This window comes from Gopherus flavomarginatus, chromosome 8 (assembly GCF_025201925.1).
Source record: "Gopherus flavomarginatus isolate rGopFla2 chromosome 8, rGopFla2.mat.asm, whole genome shotgun sequence".
NCBI classification, from domain to species: Eukaryota; Metazoa; Chordata; order Testudines; family Testudinidae; genus Gopherus; species Gopherus flavomarginatus.
Window position 1 is genome coordinate 52,067,198 of NC_066624.1, and position 16,822 is coordinate 52,084,019.

At 50.8% G+C, this 16,822-nt stretch overlaps 1 non-coding gene and 1 pseudogene across 1 annotated transcript; one reads left to right on the forward strand and one right to left on the reverse strand.

Moving 5' to 3' along the window:
- LOC127057005 (zinc finger protein 420-like) overlaps positions 1-16,822 on the forward strand; it is a 482,458-nt pseudogene that overhangs the window by 389,686 nt on the left and 75,950 nt on the right.
- On the reverse strand, positions 10,106-10,178 carry TRNAR-CCU (transfer RNA arginine (anticodon CCU)). The gene has a single exon. It is a non-coding gene; the product is annotated as a tRNA-Arg (tRNA).

Sequence of the window (16,822 nt, forward strand, 5' to 3'; positions counted from 1 at the left end):
TGTACAGTGACCTGACACCCAGGGCTGATATAGTGACTTGATGAACCCCAAACCCTTGTTACTAAGGGCATTGAGGAGTCTGTCCATTAATAATTTCTGGGAGCTCCCCAGCAGGCTGTGGGCATCAGCCATCTCCTGCCTCACAGGTTAGATTTTTGGTGCTGTGAAAGCTGCCCCCTCGCTTGCAGGCCTAGTGTAAGAAGAAGGAGGCCTGGTGCTGGCAAAAGAGGGTTTTGATTAATCGAGCTCTGTGTTATGGGCACAGGAGGGGGAGTTTATGCTCCTCCAGGGATGCCACTGAAGCCTCCTTGTGGGCTCCTCAAGGTCTGCTGGGAACTATGATGTCCCCCTTTTGCCAGTTCAAAGGCTCCCTCTTGGACACAGTGGGTTCACCTGCTGGCTGGAAGAGTGTGGGGACTGCTCCGCAAAAGCCCACCTCTGAGCAGCCATGTCAGGGACTCGGGCTTAACCCAAGTGCAGAATCTTCAGTTGTGTATGTTTCGCTCCTTTCCCACTTCTGTCTAAGTGGCAAGTGAGAAACGGACGAGACACACTGGCCTGAAGACGCCTCCCTCCCACTTCCCTGTAGGCCGTGCAAAGCCCTTGGCCTGCCTCATGCCTCATCAGGAAAGCGCGGCCATGCTGCCCAAGCCTGAGTCTCGTCCGCAGCCTGGCCCGCCATGGCTGACGGAGTGCAGAGCTATGCGAGTCAATGGCAGGTCGAGTCAGGAGCCATAGCTCTTTCCCCTGACAGTCACACAGCGCTGTCTAGCACCCGGAGAGCCTCCCTTGTGTTCTCCTGCAGCAGCTGCCTGCCGGTGTGGGTGGGAAAAGAGGACCAAGAAGCACTGCGGCCTGAGGCCAGGACAGGAGGCCCTCACCACGTCCAGACAGCCAGAGAGCTCCCTGGCAGGCTGACACCTCAGCTGCCTCATGGTCTAGGCTCTTGGTGCTCTGCTGGTCACAGCCTTGCTTGAAGGCCCAGACGGAAAAGGAACAAGCCCATGCACAGCAGAAGATGGCTTTGACCCATTAACTGCAGGATTATGGACCTAGCATGCTTCCACTGCACCACTCTGCTGGCTTTGTACCTGCAGTAGCCAGCACCCAGCCTCCAGCATCCACACTAGTGCCTTGTGAGCACTAGTGCTGGCAGGCAGATGTGCAGGCTTCTAGGCAGCAGCCTTGGTTAGCACACATATGTGTCTCTGTGGTGCAATGGGTCAGTGGATTCTGCCATTAATTGAGAAGATTGTGGTTCAAACCTACCCCGGGACAGTGGCTGAATTTCTCCATTTTTCCTGGCTGCCTTCCTCTCTGTCCCAGGACTGTCAGTCACGTTCACACTCGCTGCTTACTCAGCTCAGCACTTATTCTCAAAACTCTACCAAAGCACCTCAGTCCTACCCCTCCATGACCCTTCCAGGCAGAAGATGGCCAAAAGGATTCCCCTCTTGGGGCTAATTCCATCCCTTGCCACAGGCCTGTTTCAGTCTCCCATGAGAAGGGAATGATGGTGCTTGTATGAGCAAGTGTCTTAACTCATTCTCCCAGTTTTCAATCAAACTCTGCAGAGTGGGTCAGATCCTCAGCTGCTCAAAACTTGTATCATTGATGTCAGTGGAGCTATACGGATTTACACCAGCTGAGGATATGGCCCATACCTTTTAAAGCTGTATCCCCACCTAACTCTAGGGAGCCGATCATAGGTAATGTTAACTAGTGGCCAGAACAGAGGCCAGGGAGCCAGGAGCCCAGACAAGTCCCTGTTGCTCTCTGCGTCTCAGGCTTTCCACCTTTGCAGTGTCACCTTCCCCTTGGGTGAAACCTGCTACAGAAGCGCACAGTGATCCCTTCTTTCATTCAGCTTCCCTCTCCCCCCTACTCATCTGCCACCACACTCGCTCCATGTCGCCACCCCCGACACGGAGACCCCTTCACCACTGATGGGATGGATGGGCGAGACCATCTCCAGAGAGCCGCTCCTGTTGCTCTGCAGGCACGGCAGGACCCCAGGCCTTGAAGAGGCTAAGTAGAGGGGCAGGCAGCTGAGTTCTTCCTTTTCACTTCCCACTTGATTCAAGTATCTGCATCACATTTGTGACATAACCAAGTGGCCCAGGGAGTCCAGGGCCAGGTTCTCTGAGCTCAGGCTCATCGGTGTAAACTGGGAAGAGAACAGGAAAAGAGGGGGAAGAAGGGAGAGGAGGAGTTTTATTGCCAAAGCAGGTTCCAGCGACATGACTAGCAGTGACCAAGGCCAGGTCTGTGCTACGGGACTAGAGCGACACAGTAGAGACCCAGCCGACAGCCACAGAAGGAGTTTTAATGTCACTGCAGGAACCCCACCCCCAAAGTGACAGCAGCCAGGCTGATGGAAGCATCTTCTGTCAATACCGCCGCATCAATAGCAGGGGGGAGAGTGGCACAGCTACATCGGGGGGTGGGTTTTTCACAGCCCTGAGCCCTGTAGTTATGTCAGCCTAGACCAGGCCTGAGTCAAGTGGAACACAAAGCCGAGAGCTCAGGTAAGTCTCTGACCGAGCTAGAGAAGGGTTACAGAACAAGCTAGATACAAGAGGGAGAGGTGCTCAGAAGCAGAGGACTGCTGAGATCTGGACACTGCTTTGACTAGTTCAGATGATCTCTCACATCTGACGTGAACAAACGCGTTGGATTTTTTCAGCTCTCACACCTGTCCCAGTCACAAATCACATTTCAGTATTGAAAGTTTCCATTGCTCTTCTTGTGCAGTGATGGGGACTGTCCTCCATTCTTACTGTGAAAATCACAGCAGCAAGATGGAGTCTGGAGTCACATGGGCAAATCGCATGTCCATGCATGACTTAATTTGCAGGCCAGCACCGTTGTTTACATGTTAGTTTGAATGTTCCCAGGAAAGCTCAGATGTGGATTGGCATCTCCCAAAGTCCAGTGTCAGTGAAGCATTTCTTGATTGGGCACTTCCTGAGAATAGTCCTTTCCCAAGAAGCTGACCAAATGCATCACTGAGGCTACCTGGAATCAAATACATTTGAGATACAAGTACATAGCCCATATGCATAACTTCAAATACAAAAATGGTACACACATACAGCTAGTATAATTATAACCAGCAAATCATAACCTTATCATAGATACCTCACATGCCAACCTTTGCACAATATTTGCTGCACATATATAACAGTGGTGGCAGCAATGATCTCTGTGGTCCCAGTTTATATTAATAACGTCAGAGAAGGCTATAGAGAAGTGGGAGGGAGGCATCTTTGTCTCTTCCATTTCTCCATTGCCACTTGGGCCGAGGTGGGAAGGGAGCAAAATGTCCCTGGCTGAAGGTTTTTGCACTCGATCTTGAAGATTAAGCCCAACCCCCCGGCATGGCAAGGTAGGGGTTGTCCTGGGCTCTGTGGGGGGAAGGCTCAGCTGGGAGAAGGGGCAGACAGGGATTTTGTATCTGATAGATAAGGGCTTTGTCAGTGGGAAGCTGTAGGTCACATGCTGGGGTGATAGTGGGGTTTGAGGTGGAGCAGCACCAGCAGAGGAGCAACAGGTGGGGGTTTCACTTGGTAAAAATGAACCTGCCAAGCTGATCCCTCTGCTGGAGCAAAAGCCTCTCATTTATCTCCTCAACTCCCCTCCATGAAAATCTCCACCCCTCCCCTGGTGCTGAGAGACCCCCTCACTCCCATGGAGATTTGTAATTGTTCTGACTCTTCCTTGCCATTGTTCAAACAGTTTTCCCAGAAAAATGATCAAGGACATTTCAAATGAAAAAAGCAAACCAAACCAGAGAAACCCCCACCACACACATTTTGGGTCTGAATTTTTCTACTGAAATTTGGAGACAATAAAACTCATCCCTCTGTTGGCCAGAAACCAAAGCTAGACCTCCCCCACTGTAGCTGTGACTTCTGCTACCAAACCACCAATGCGCTGACTCCTCGTGTGAAACATTTCTCTGCACAATACTGCTGCTAATCCAGTTACTGACTCCAGGAAACATTTTCCTTAGCCCGGTTCCATGTGTCACTGGTTTCTATAGCAAAGGCCACTCCCTGCCCTGTTGCCCAGACATCCTCATTCACATCAAGCTTCAAGCTGAGAATCATTTCCCATTCCCGCTCTGTGGGAGGGGAGACTTTTAAATGCGCTCTCTGTGCGACTGCACATGGCTAAGCAAAGAGAACAAACCCAAATCCCCCCTGTGCTTTTGGAGCCAGGTTTGCGGTGGGAATTCTGTAGTTCAGATGACTTCAAGCCTGGGCATTGGGATTCTTTACCAGTTTCTCTGGCATTGGGGCATTTTTGTGCTCACAGGTGTGATAGCTGAGTGGTTAAGGTGTTGGAGTCAAAATCTAATAGGGTTCCCCTGTGCAGGTTCAAATCATGATTGCAGTGAGTCCTGTGTTTTAGCCAGTCTATCACCTGGTCAATACCTCGCTACATCCCTCTGAGACACTCTCAATTCTCTCCCCACGCCAAGGAAATCCTGTTCTGCTCCTTTCATAGAGATCCCCAGGACACCACCTCACACTGTGTCCCTGAGGTGTCAGGCAAACTCTCTGCACCTGAAGCCTCTGCCACTCACCTGCTGACCCATAGATCAGCCATAGCCCTGGTTCTGCTCCTCTCTCTAGAGTGTGAAAGGAGCCAAGTCAGCAACTCCATGGGAGCTACGGGGCTGCAGAACCAACAGAAAAAAAAGGTGCTCAGCTTTTCAGTGAGGGGCGAGGGTGAAGAGGTGGGGGAGGGAGAGGAATGGGACAGGAAGATTCAGGGTGGGAAGAGAAGGGACAGGGGTGGTGGCTTGGGGGAAGAGGTGGAGTGGGGGCAGGGCCTGTGGAGAAAAGGCGGGGATTTGTTCTGGGCCGGCCCTGAAGGGAAGCAGTGACTATCACAGTGACAATACAACTGACCAGCATTGTGGGGGAGACAGAGGGAGATCCACACTCATCAGGTCTCTTCTCTCCCCCAAGGTGAGCCAGACACTGCTGTCTCCTGGCTCTCACTCTAGCAGCTGGATGCCAAGGAGCCATTTCCCCACAGGAAGTACATTGAGTGCCCCTGTGGTGCTGGGGAGGCTGGCGCTGCTGCTGCCTGTGGGGCTGGCAGGGGGGTTGATGTCTGCACAGACTTTCAGCTGCCAGGCCGGAGGGGGCACTTGGGACCTTACCAGACTGGCTCAATGAAGATGGGGGGTTGACAGAGCAATACAGACGCTCTCCAGAGCACGGAGCAGCATCTTCCCATGCAGCCAGGCAACGAGCATTTCCCACAGCCTGGAGCCTAGGGCGAGGCAGCAGCTGCTGTTCCAGCTCCCCGGGGACAGGCCCTGTCAGCCAACAGACACTTCTTACTCACCACAGCTAAGAGCATCAGGTTCCTCCGGTGAGGGTGTGGAGCAGCCATTCCTTCTCCTGTTTGCACTCCTCTGTGATGTGAAAATCGGGGAGGGGAGGCAGAAGCCTCACTTCCTTCTTGAAATGACGCCCAGTGGGGGAAGCCAGGACAACAGGGTAGAGAGGCAAGTGGTGGCCAGACTCTAGCCGCCAGGGTCTAGTCTAGCTCAGGGTCAACTCAACTTCCTTCCTGCTCCACTGGCCCCCAGTCCCCTTCCGCCACCAGGTCAACCCGGGAACTCAGGCAGGAACAGGGTAAGGAAGCGAGCAAAGCAGGCTAAAGTGAGCCTTGTCTTCATGCGCTGCTCCCAATGATGTCCTTTTTGTGTGCAACTGCTACAAAAACATCCCAGACAGAGAAGCAACAGACCAAAATACTGCTACAGAACTGCCAAAGTAGCTCAGTTGGATGAGCATTAGAGTGAAAATCTAAAGGTACCTGGTTCAGTTCTGGGCTTTGGCAGGTCCTTCCATCCCTCTATGTGCAGAAGCTGCTTGTTTTCTGGGAGCACAGTAGTGTCTGCACCCAAGGCAAGCATGGCTGCCCTAGAGGATTCAGGAGTCCTGTGACAAAGCAATTTCAGGGGCCCCTTCCATGAAAAAAAGTTGCAATACTATAGAGTACTATATTCTCATGGGGTCTCTGCAGGCCCTTGGGCAAATTGCCCCACTTGCCCCACCTCTGGGCAGTCTTGAAGGTGAGTCCTTGATCTTCGGCTCTGCAGTAGAAAAACATAGAATGGGCTTCTGCCCCTAGTTGGCCCACCTGACCTTTAATGATAAGAGCTGTCTTTCCCAACGTGGCAGGAAGAGAGTGAGGCAGGGTGACGCTCAGGAATGGTGCCAGAGGGCTGCTGGGCAGTGACAGGCAGGGACTGGGGATGAAAACTCCTCTGTGCAGCTGAGCAAGGGCAGTATCAGGGAAGAGGCATTTGTAAAAGTGGCCATGTGGAAGGTGGTAGAGATTTGGGGGCCCAGGAGGAGGTGCTTGATGTTCAGTGTCTTGGAACAGCTGGACTTGGACATGGTGGGTGTTCAGGAAATGCACATTAACAACTCTAGGGTAGCTCAATAGGCAGAAGGTGATTGGAGGAAGGGCCTCCTGGCCAGGAAAGAACTATGGGGTTGGAGTCTTGTTCTTCACATTTGCAGTGTGAGTACAGAAGGTGCTGGAGCTCTGACCAGGGAGGGCATTACTGCTAGACTTTGTGCTCTATGGCACTGGTTACTGCTATATTAGTGTGTATGGTCCTCAGTTAAGGTGTGAGAGGGAAGATCAATGGAAGGGACTGGCTCTCTTCCCCTGGACTGCTTGATGTCTGTTGTTGCGGTGGGGGGTGGGGATTTTAATTGCCTCAGCCGGCCTGAGGACTGCTGGTCCAGTTTTCCCAACCATCAGAGAAAACATTTTTACAATGAGCACTACCAGGCACAGGTCTGTAGTGAGGTCAGCTTAGAGGAGCTCACTCCAGCCACAGAGGGGGTTCACCTTTCTGCGGGGATAGACCAGGACTCGCATTGACCGGATTTATGCTTAGCTTTTGTGTCTTTAGCATGTTGCTTCTCAGATTCTTTCTTGGTCTGACTTGTTACACTTTGACACTTAACAGGTCAGAGTTTGTGTACCTTCCTATTATCCTCACTACGATTTCATTTCCAAATTTTGAGGAATGACTTTTTGCCTCTAACAGCCTCCATTACTCGGCCGTTTACCTAGAGTGGTGTTCTGCTGGTCGTCCTATTGTCGTTTCTGATTTAGGGCAAACGTTTCACCTGAGCATCTAATTCCAGTGTTTTTAAACGCTCTGCATGCTGCTTGCAGGCACCTAACACCTGTGACAGCAGCTCCTTTTAATTCCCATCTACCCATCTGTACTTATGCCGATAGGTCGACTTTAAGTCTTTAACATTGAGCGGTAGCTGAGAAGATGGTAAATCGGACAGAAACCCGTTCAACAAACCTCTTCATTTCCTTGTTATTTCCTGACTTCTTTATTCATCACCTTTTCCTTATTTCCTGGCTGAGGTGGCAGCCTGCCAGGGAGCTCCCCGGCACCTCTGGCTGCCTGGGCTGAAGGCAAGAGGCAGGCCTGGGTGTGGTGAGGGCCTCCTGTCCCATCCTGAGGCAGCAGTACTTCCTAGTCCCTTTTTCCCACCCACGCCGGCAGGCGGCTGCTGTGAGAGAACACGAGGGAGGCTCTCGGGGCGCTAGGCAGTGCTGTGTGGCTGTCAGGGGAAAGAGCTGAGGCTCCCAATTCAACCTGCCATTGACTCGCATGGCTCCATGCTCCGTCAGCTGGGACGGGCCAGGCTGTGGACGAGACTCAGGCTTGGGCAGCATGGCTGCGCTTTCCTGATGAGGCATGAGACAGGCCAAGGGCTTTGCACAGCGTACAGGGAAGTGAGAAGGATGCGTCCTCGAGCCAGCGTGTCTCCTCTGCTTCTCCCTTGCTCCTTGGTCAGAGGCAGGAAGGGAGCAAAACGTTCCCGGCTGAAGGTTTTGCGCTCAGCCTTGAGGATTAAGCCCAAGCCTCTGGCGTGGCTGTTTGGAGATGGGCTTTTGCAGCGCGGCCCCCCACACTCTTGTAGGCAGCAGGTGAACCTACTGTGTCCAAGAGGGAGCCTTCGAGGCGGCAAAAGGCAAAAGGGGGACATCACGGCTCCCAGCAGACCTTGAGGAGCCCACGAGGAGCCTTCAGGTGCCATCCCTGGGGGAGCATAAACCCCCCTCCTTTCCATTAACAGCTGAACTCACTGACCCATGATACCACAGAGACACCTACCAGCAGCTGGTTTGCCAGTGCTGCTGCCCAGCACCCTACAACTCTTCCTGCCAGTGCCAGAGCTCACAAGGCACTAGCCTGGAGCCAGGGCCGCTAGGTGCTGCTGAAGAGAAGCCAGCAGAGTGACACAGTGGAAGCGTCCTGTGCCCATACCACAGAGCTCGATTAATCAAAACCCCCTTCTACTAGCACTGGGCCTCCTTCTTCTTACACTGGGCCCTCAAGCGAGGGGGCGGCTGGCACAGCGCCAAGAGTCTAACCTGTGAGGCAGGTGGTGGCTGATGCCCACAGCCTGCTGGGGAGCTCCCAGAAGTTATTAAGGGATAGAGACTCCTAAATGCCCTTAGTAACAAGGGTTTTGGGGTTCCCCAAGGCCAGTAAGGGAGTCACTATGTCTGCCTTCTAAGCCTGGGTGTCAGGTCGCAAGTCTAGGAGCTTGGCTACACTTGCAAGTTAGAGTGCGTTAAAGCAGCCCTGAGCGCCCTAACTCCTGAGGTGTCCACACTGGCAAGGCACATGGAGCGCCTGGGCCCTGCAGCCGGAGTGCTCCTGGTAATCCTCCTCCATGAGAAGCATAAAGTTCGCTGTGCCTCGGCTGAAACGGTCGGGCATCAAGGTGGATGACGTGTTGGGTTACTGCACTGTGATTGGCCTCAGGAAACATCTCATAATCCCCTGAAGTCAAGTGCCCACTCTGGTCATTGTTTTGATATTGGCTGCAGGCATGCGGATATCCCCTTTCATAGCTCTGTTTCTGACAGCTGGCTGCTTATCTGCTCTGGGACAAAGCAACTATTAGGGTGGAATGCTGCTGTTGTGATCATGTATGGGGGGCGGGTGTCTGGTGCTGTCCAAACACACAAGACAGCATGCTGACACACTCTCAGCCCCCCAAACACAGTCGCTCCCCCCACATACACACAACACACTCCCTGTCACACTCCACCCCCACACCCCATTTGAAAAGCATGTTGCAGCCACTTGCATACTGGGATAGCTACCACACTGCACTACTCTTTGTGGCATTGCAAGAGCTGCTAATGTGGCGACTCCAGTGCGCTTGCAGCTGACAGTGTGAACACACAGCAGGGTTTTCCCTGCTGCGGTCTCCGAGGGCTGGTTTAACTCCCAGCGCTCTACATCTGCAAGTGTAGCCAAGCCCTAAATTTGCCAGACCAACCTACCTGAGTAACTGGCCTCCACCACCACCATGTGCAGTGAGTAGGGGCACGGTGAAGCACACGCCGCACTTGCTCAGCCTTGTGCATGCTGGGGTGGCCACCTCCCTGTTAATGAGACCTGGTCCCACCATCTTCGTGGAGCTCCAATTGGCCCTGCTGCCACCCCTGTCTGTGTTGTCTTCTCTAGCAGTTGACTGGAAGGTGCACATTGGCCTCATGCCATGTAGCCGTGTTGTCTCAAAGGGCGAAAGCAGGAAGAATGGTGCCTTCATAGATCACCCAATATTCCATAACATAGTTACGGAAAATATTTCTCAATGAACTCCCAGGAAAAGATCAGAAACAGCCAGTCTCTACACCAGTCTACGGGCATTGGTATTTTCTTGAAATTTGTCAGACCAACCTAACTAACACCTAACACACATTTGAACCTCTTCTTTTCACATTGTTGCTCATTCTCAAGGTCTACTTTGCCTCCAGATAGATCCATTCTCTTTCAGTACGGCCTTGCTCTTTCACTGAGGTGTTGGAGTAAACACTTCCCTTCACTCTAGTCTTAGACAAACACTGGTATTAACTGTTTGCTACTGCTGGGTTTAGAAAGCATTTGTGGAGCGGAAGATGGCATTTCTGGGGGATTGTTCCCAAGCTGCAGTACTTGGTGTTCAAACATCTCCCAGCTTCCTTGGTGAAAATAACACCAGGTTTCTTTGCAATATACAAGAAGAAAGCAGCTTTTCACCCCAGATGGAACTTGAACCCACAATCTCTGGCTTAGGAAGCCAATGCCTTATCCATTAGGCCACTGGGGCTCTTAATTACATATGAAAGAGGGGTGGAAATTCCGTCTCATAATTGCATATTCCTCACATTCACTCAGAAGCCAAATATCCTATTTAATGGCCTTACAGAAATGTCTGCATCCCCTGGCAGCGAGGCAACTGGGCAGGTCACTGATGGAACTGAGCACCACCTTTCTACCAGCCATCTCTAGAGAAGAACCCCACCCTAGAGTCATCCCTCCCTCCTTCAGCACCTCCACATCTGTGGCTCTGAGTGGCAGCAGGATGATTAGGGGGTGAATCTGGGGCTGGAAGGGGGGTAAGGTCAGCCTGTAAGGAGTAACCAGGTGGGCTACTGGTCGGTTGTTGGGATCAGAGGTCTAGATCAAAGCTGCACAATGACCTGACACCCAGGGTTACAGGGATGACATAGTGACCCCCTTACTGGCCTCAATGAACCCCAAACCCTTGTTACTAAGGGCATTGAGGAGTCTCTGTCCATTAATAACTTCTGGGAGCTCCCCAGCAGGCTGTGGGCATCAGCCACTTCCTGCCTCACAGGTTAGACTTTTGGTGCTGTGAAAGCTGCCCCCTCGCTTGCAGGCCCAGTGTAAGAAGAAAGAGGCCTGGTGCTGGCAACAGAGGGGTTTAATTAATCAAGCTCTGTGTTATGGACACAGAAAGGGGAAAGGAGGGGGAGTTTATGCTCCCCCAGGGATGCCACTGAAGCCTCCTTGTGGGCTCCTCAAGGTCTGCCGGGAACTGTGATGTCCCCCTTTTGCCAGCTCAAAGGCTTCCTCTTGGACACAGTGGGTTCACCTGCTGGCTGGAAGCATGTGGGGGCTGCGCCATAAAAGCCCATCTCTGAGCAGCCATGTCAGGGACTCAGGCTTAACCCAAGTGCCGAATCTTCAGTCATGTATGTTTCACTCCTTTCCCACTTCTGTCCAACAGCAAGTGAGAAACGGATGAGACACGCCGGCCCAAAGACACCTCCCTTCCACTTCCCTGTAAGCTGTGCAAAGCTCTTGGCCTGCCTCATGCCTCGTCAGGAAACAGTGGCCATGCTGCCCAAGCCTGAGTCACGTCCGTAGCCTGGCCCGCCACGGCTGACTGCGCGCAGAGCCACACGAGTCTATGGCAGGTCGAGTCGGGAGCCTCGGCTCTTTCTCCTGAGATCCACACAGCACTGCATAGCGCCCCGAGAGCCTCCATTGTGTTCTCCCGCAGCAGCTGCCTGCCGGGACCAGGAAGCACTGCAGCCTCAGGCCAGGACAGGAGGCCCTCGCCACGCCCTGGCCTGCCTCTTGCCTTCAGCCCAGGCAGCCAGAGGTGCCAGGGAGCTCCCTGGCAGGCCGCCGCCTCAGCCTGGAAATAAGGAAAAGGCGATGAATAAAGAAGTCAGGAAATAACAAGGTAATGAAGAGGTTTGTCGAACTGGTTTCTGTCCGATTTACCATCTTCTCAGCTACTGCTCAAAGTTAAAGACCTAAAGTCAACCTATCGGCATAAGTACAGATGGTTGGATGGAAATTAAAAGGAGCTGCTGTCACAAGTGCTAGGTGCCTGCAAGCAGCATGCAGACCCTTTAAAAATGCTGCAGTTAGAGGCTCAGATGAAACGTATGCCCTAAGTCAGAAATGACAATAGGAGGACCAGCAGAACGCCACTCTAGATAAATGGCAGAGTAATGGAGGCTGTTAGAGGCAAAAAGTCATTCTTCAAAATTTGGAAATCAGATCCTAGTGAGGATAATAGGAAGATGCACAAACTCTGGCCTGTTAAGTGTCAAAGTCTAAGATGTCAGGCCAAGAAAGAATCTGAGAAGCAATATGCTAAAGACACAAAAGCTAAGCATAAGAATGTTTTTAAGTACATCAGCAGCAGGTAGCCTGCCAAAGAGGTGGTGGGGCCACTAGCTGACAAAGAAGCACACTACGAAGACAAGGCCATTGCAGAGAAGCTCCATGAACTCTCTGCAATGGTCTTCACTGCAGAGGACAAGAGGGAGAGTCCCATCTTGGAGCGCTCCTTATTGGGTGACAAATCTGAGGTACCATCCCAGTATAAGAAGTTTTAGAACAAATTGTTCAATTAAACAGGAAGAAGTCAGCTGGACCAGGTGGCATTCAACCATGAGTTCTGAGAGAACTCAAATTTTAGATTGCAGAATAACTAGCCATATCACACAAGCTACCCCTGAAGCAAGCCTCTGTTGCAGATGACTGGCAGGTAGCTAATGTAACACCAATTTTTAAAATGGGCTCCAGGGGTGATCCTGACAATTGCGGGCCAGTAAGTCTAACTTCAGCAATGGGCAAATTGGTAGAAACTAGAGTAAAGAATGATCAGACATCCAGATAAACAGGGTCTGTTGGGAAATGGTGAAGACAGCTTTTGTAAAGGGAACTTCTACCTCACCAATCTTCTAGAATTCTTTGAGGATCTCAACAAGCATGTGGATAAGGATGATTCATTCGATACAGCGAACTCGGATTTTCAGAAAGCCTTTGACAGGGTCTCTCGCCAAAGGCTGTAAAGAAAACTAAGTGGTTATGGGATAAGAATGTAAGACTGGCCATCCTGGGTCAGACCAAAAGTCCATATAGCCCAGTATCCTATCTTCTGACAGTGGCCAATGCTAGGTGCCCCAGAGGGAATGAACAGAACAGGTATCATCAAGTGATCCATCCCCTGTTGCCCATTCTCAGCTTCTGACAAACAGAGGCTCACTAGGGACACCGCTGGCTAAGAGCCATGGATGGACTTATCGTCCATGAATTTATCTAGTTCTTTCTTGAACCCGTTATAGTCTTGGCCTTCACAACATCCTATGGCAAGGAGTTCCACAGGTTGGCTGTGTGAAGAAATACTTCCTTTTCTTTATTTTAAATCTGCTGCCTATTAATTTCATTTGGTGACCCCCGGATCTTTGTGTTGTGAGAAGGACTAAATAACACTTCCTTATTTACTTTCTCCACACCAATCATGCTTGTATAGACCTCTATCTTACCCCCTTTAGTTGTCTCTACAGAAGCTGTTCCATACCCCTCATCATTTTTGTTGCCCTTTTCTGAATCTTTCCAATTCCATTCTATCTTTTTTGAGATGGGGCGACCACATCAGCACACAGGATTCAAGGTGTGAGCATACCATGGATTTCTATCCAGGTGATATGATATTTTCTGTCTTATTATCTATCCTTTTCTTAATGATTCCCAACATCCCGTTGCATGTTGAGTGGGTGTTTTCAGAGAACTAGCCACGTCTCCTAGATCTTGTTCTTGAGTGATAACAGCTAATTTAGACCCCATCATTTTATATGTATACTTGGAATTGTGTTTTCCAATGTGCATTACTTTGGATTGTATCAGAGGGTAGCCGTGTTAGTCTGGATCTGTAAAAGCAGCAAAGAATCCTGTGGCACCTTATAGACTAACAGACGTTTTGGAGCATGAGCTTTCGTGGGTGAATACCCACTTCCTCAGATGCATGTAATGGAAATATCCAGGGGCAGGTATATATATGTGTGCTAGCAAGCAAGCTAGAGATAACGAGGTCAGTTCAATCAGGGAGGATGAGGCCCTGTTCTAGCAGTTGAGGTATGAAAACCAAGAGAGGAGAAACTGGTTCTGTAATTGGCAAGCCATTCACAGTCTTTGTTCAATCCTGAGCTGATGGTGTCAAATTTGCAGATGAACTGAAGCTCAGCAGTTTCTCTTTGAAGTCTGGTCCTGAAGTTTTTTTGCTGCAGGATTGCCACCTTAAGGTCTGCTATAGTGTGGCCAGGGAGGTTGAAGTGCTCTCCTACAGGTTTTTGTATATTGCCATTCCTAATGTCTGATTTGTGTCCATTTATCCTTTTCCGTAGAGACTGTCCAGTTTGGCCGATGTACAAAGCAGAGGGGCATTGCTGGCATATGATGGCGTATATTACATTGGTGGATGTGCAGGTGAATGAACCAGTGATGGTGTGGCTGATCTGGTTAGGTCCTGTGATGGTGTCGCTGGTGTGGATATGTGGGCAGAGTTGGCATCGAGGTTTGTTGCATGGATTGGTTCCTGAGCTAGAGTTATTATGGTGTGGTGTGCAGTTACTGGTGAGAATATGTTTCAGGTTGGCAGGTTGCCTGTGGGCAAGGATAGGCCTGCCACCCAAGGCCTGTGAAAGTGTGGGATTTGGATTGATCAGCATTGACTTTCATCTGCCATTTTGTTGCCCAGTCACACAGTTTGGTGAGATCCTTTTGTAGCTCTCCGCAGTCTGTTTTGGATTTGACTGTCATGCGTAGTTTTGTATCATATGCAAATTTTGCCACTTCACTGTTTACCCCTTTTCCCAGAGCATTTATGAATAAGTTGAACACTACTGGTCCCACTACGGACCCCTGGGGGACACCTGGGGATAAGATGGAAGAGCCTCTTCTGACACTGGCAGACCAGGTGTCAGCTAATGCCAAGGCCTCTAGGACTTACTGAGAAGTGACAAATGCATGACTGGAAACTAGTCTTGCTCACCTGTTTGTTAGTGTTGTTTTAAATTTATAAAAATGTGTTTTGTGTTTAGACTTTATGAAAAGCTTGTGAGTTGCTGCATGCATTATTCTCACCTATAATAGCTGTATCCCATGGTATAAGGTGATATATAAGTGTTGGCACTAAAACTGTAACCCCCCTCCCAGCCACCCCGCCACCCCCGCCCCAAATCAGGAGAGAAGCATTACCAAGTGTGAAATGCTAGTTTACCAGGAAAGGAGTCATCTCTTTTCCAACAAGAGAAGGCCCTGACTGAGACATTGGACAAGTCACTGTGGGTCATCGGTGGACAAAAGACTTGGTAGATTGTACACACACACACACACACACACCAGGTGGTGGAGACATTCACAAACATTTTCCCCATCAGTTTGAGCTCTGGGGGAATGGAATAAAAAGTCCTGTCAGTAAGAAACTGCCCTTATGCTTTGACTTCAGGCAGATGGCGCGACTTCTAAGCATAAGCAAGGGATCCCGGCTGTTTGGCCAGGGTTAGCCCTAAGGGACATACAGAGCTTGCATGTTACAGCAGCTTCTACTGCTGTTTGAAACCTCAGACTGTAACTCCTTTGTGTGTATGTTTACTGGCTTTAAACTGGTAAATAAGTTCCTCATTTCTTTTCCTAGTCAGTAAAGCTTTAGCTCTAAGCTGCTCCCATCAGCTTCATTACTCCACTGGCCACGAGAGGCAGTAGCTCTGTCAGCAGGAGAAGCTCTCCTGCCAACACAGCTCTCTCTACAACGGTGCTTAGATCAGGATAATTTACATTGCTCAGGGGTGTGGATTATTCACACCCTTCCCCCGAGCGACGTAAATTATACCAAAGTCTGTTCTCATGTAGACAAGGTCTAAGATACCAGAACAACTGCTGCTGCTGCTTTTTGAACAGGAAGAGAAGGAGGAGGCTGCAAGATGGTGAAGGAGAGAAAAGCAGCACTGCAGCAGCCGAAAAAGGTGAAGAACAGGAGAATCCAGAAACCAAGTCAGGTACAGAGGACCTCTCTGCAACCTCCTCGAAACTCTCATTTTAAGAGGGGTGAAGACTGTAGAGTATGAAGCTTTCTCTCACAAACTGTGAAGAAATAGCTTTACACTCTAATGCTTTAGGTAAGGTCAGTTCGGTGATTGGGTTAGTGAGGGATTCAATACCATTTAACTAATCCATTTTCAAGTCACACATTTTGCTAATCAAAATTAATTTTGCTGAGTGTCCCCCTGTAGGCAAGCCCTGAATTCGACGCTCTGATCCATCTCTTCAGTGCCCGGGATTTGTGGTATAGAAAGGGCAGCAGGCCAGAGGTCGGGCAGTGTCTGCAACAGGCTAAGCAGGCACTTCTGTGCAGTGGGGCTCTCTCACTTTTTATAGTAGGGGTGCTGAAAGCCTGTGAACTGTACCCAGGTGTGTTCACAAGCAGTGTGAAAACGTGCAATTCTCGCTCACACTACACAGGGGCAGCACAGCTCCGGGGTTCTCTGGAATCACACAATTATGCTGGCTTTGTTCCTACAGTATCTGGAGCTTTTCACAGTAAGACATGGGGGTGCTGCAGTACCCGCCGCACCCCTCATTCCCGCACCTCTTCTTCTCTGCAGGGAACTTGTTATGCCATGAGAAGGTGAAGGGAGACTGTGCAGGTGACCCAGGCACACACCCCTAGCACTGCAGCTCCAGTGCTGTGTTCGGGATTCATTTCTGCTCTCTAATAAAACTGCCCCAGGCTCCTCTGTCCAACTAATATTTGTCCAGGCTCCTCGGAGCTGTTAGTATCTGTCCAGAGCTTTCACCAGCCCTGCCCCAGGAGAGCTGGTGCTCGCCCTGCTCTAGGAGAGCCAGGCAGGCCCTGAGCAGGGCGGCAAAGGGTACTAGACAGTGACCCTAGGCCAGTGGTGCCAGAACAATCTGTATAATGGGGGATGCTGAGCCACTGAACCAACTGTAACCCCTGGGTGTGATGGAAACCATGTCAAGCCAGGAGCTGCTGCAGCACCCCCAGTTCCAGCACCTTTGCCCAGGCAGCTCCCCCAGCCTGACACACACACACAGCCCCTGCACCCGCCCCACCCCAGGTCTCCTCAGCCCAGAGGTGAGCCCATCGGCTGAGTGGGGAATCAAAACCCCCTGAAATTACCCTGGGAT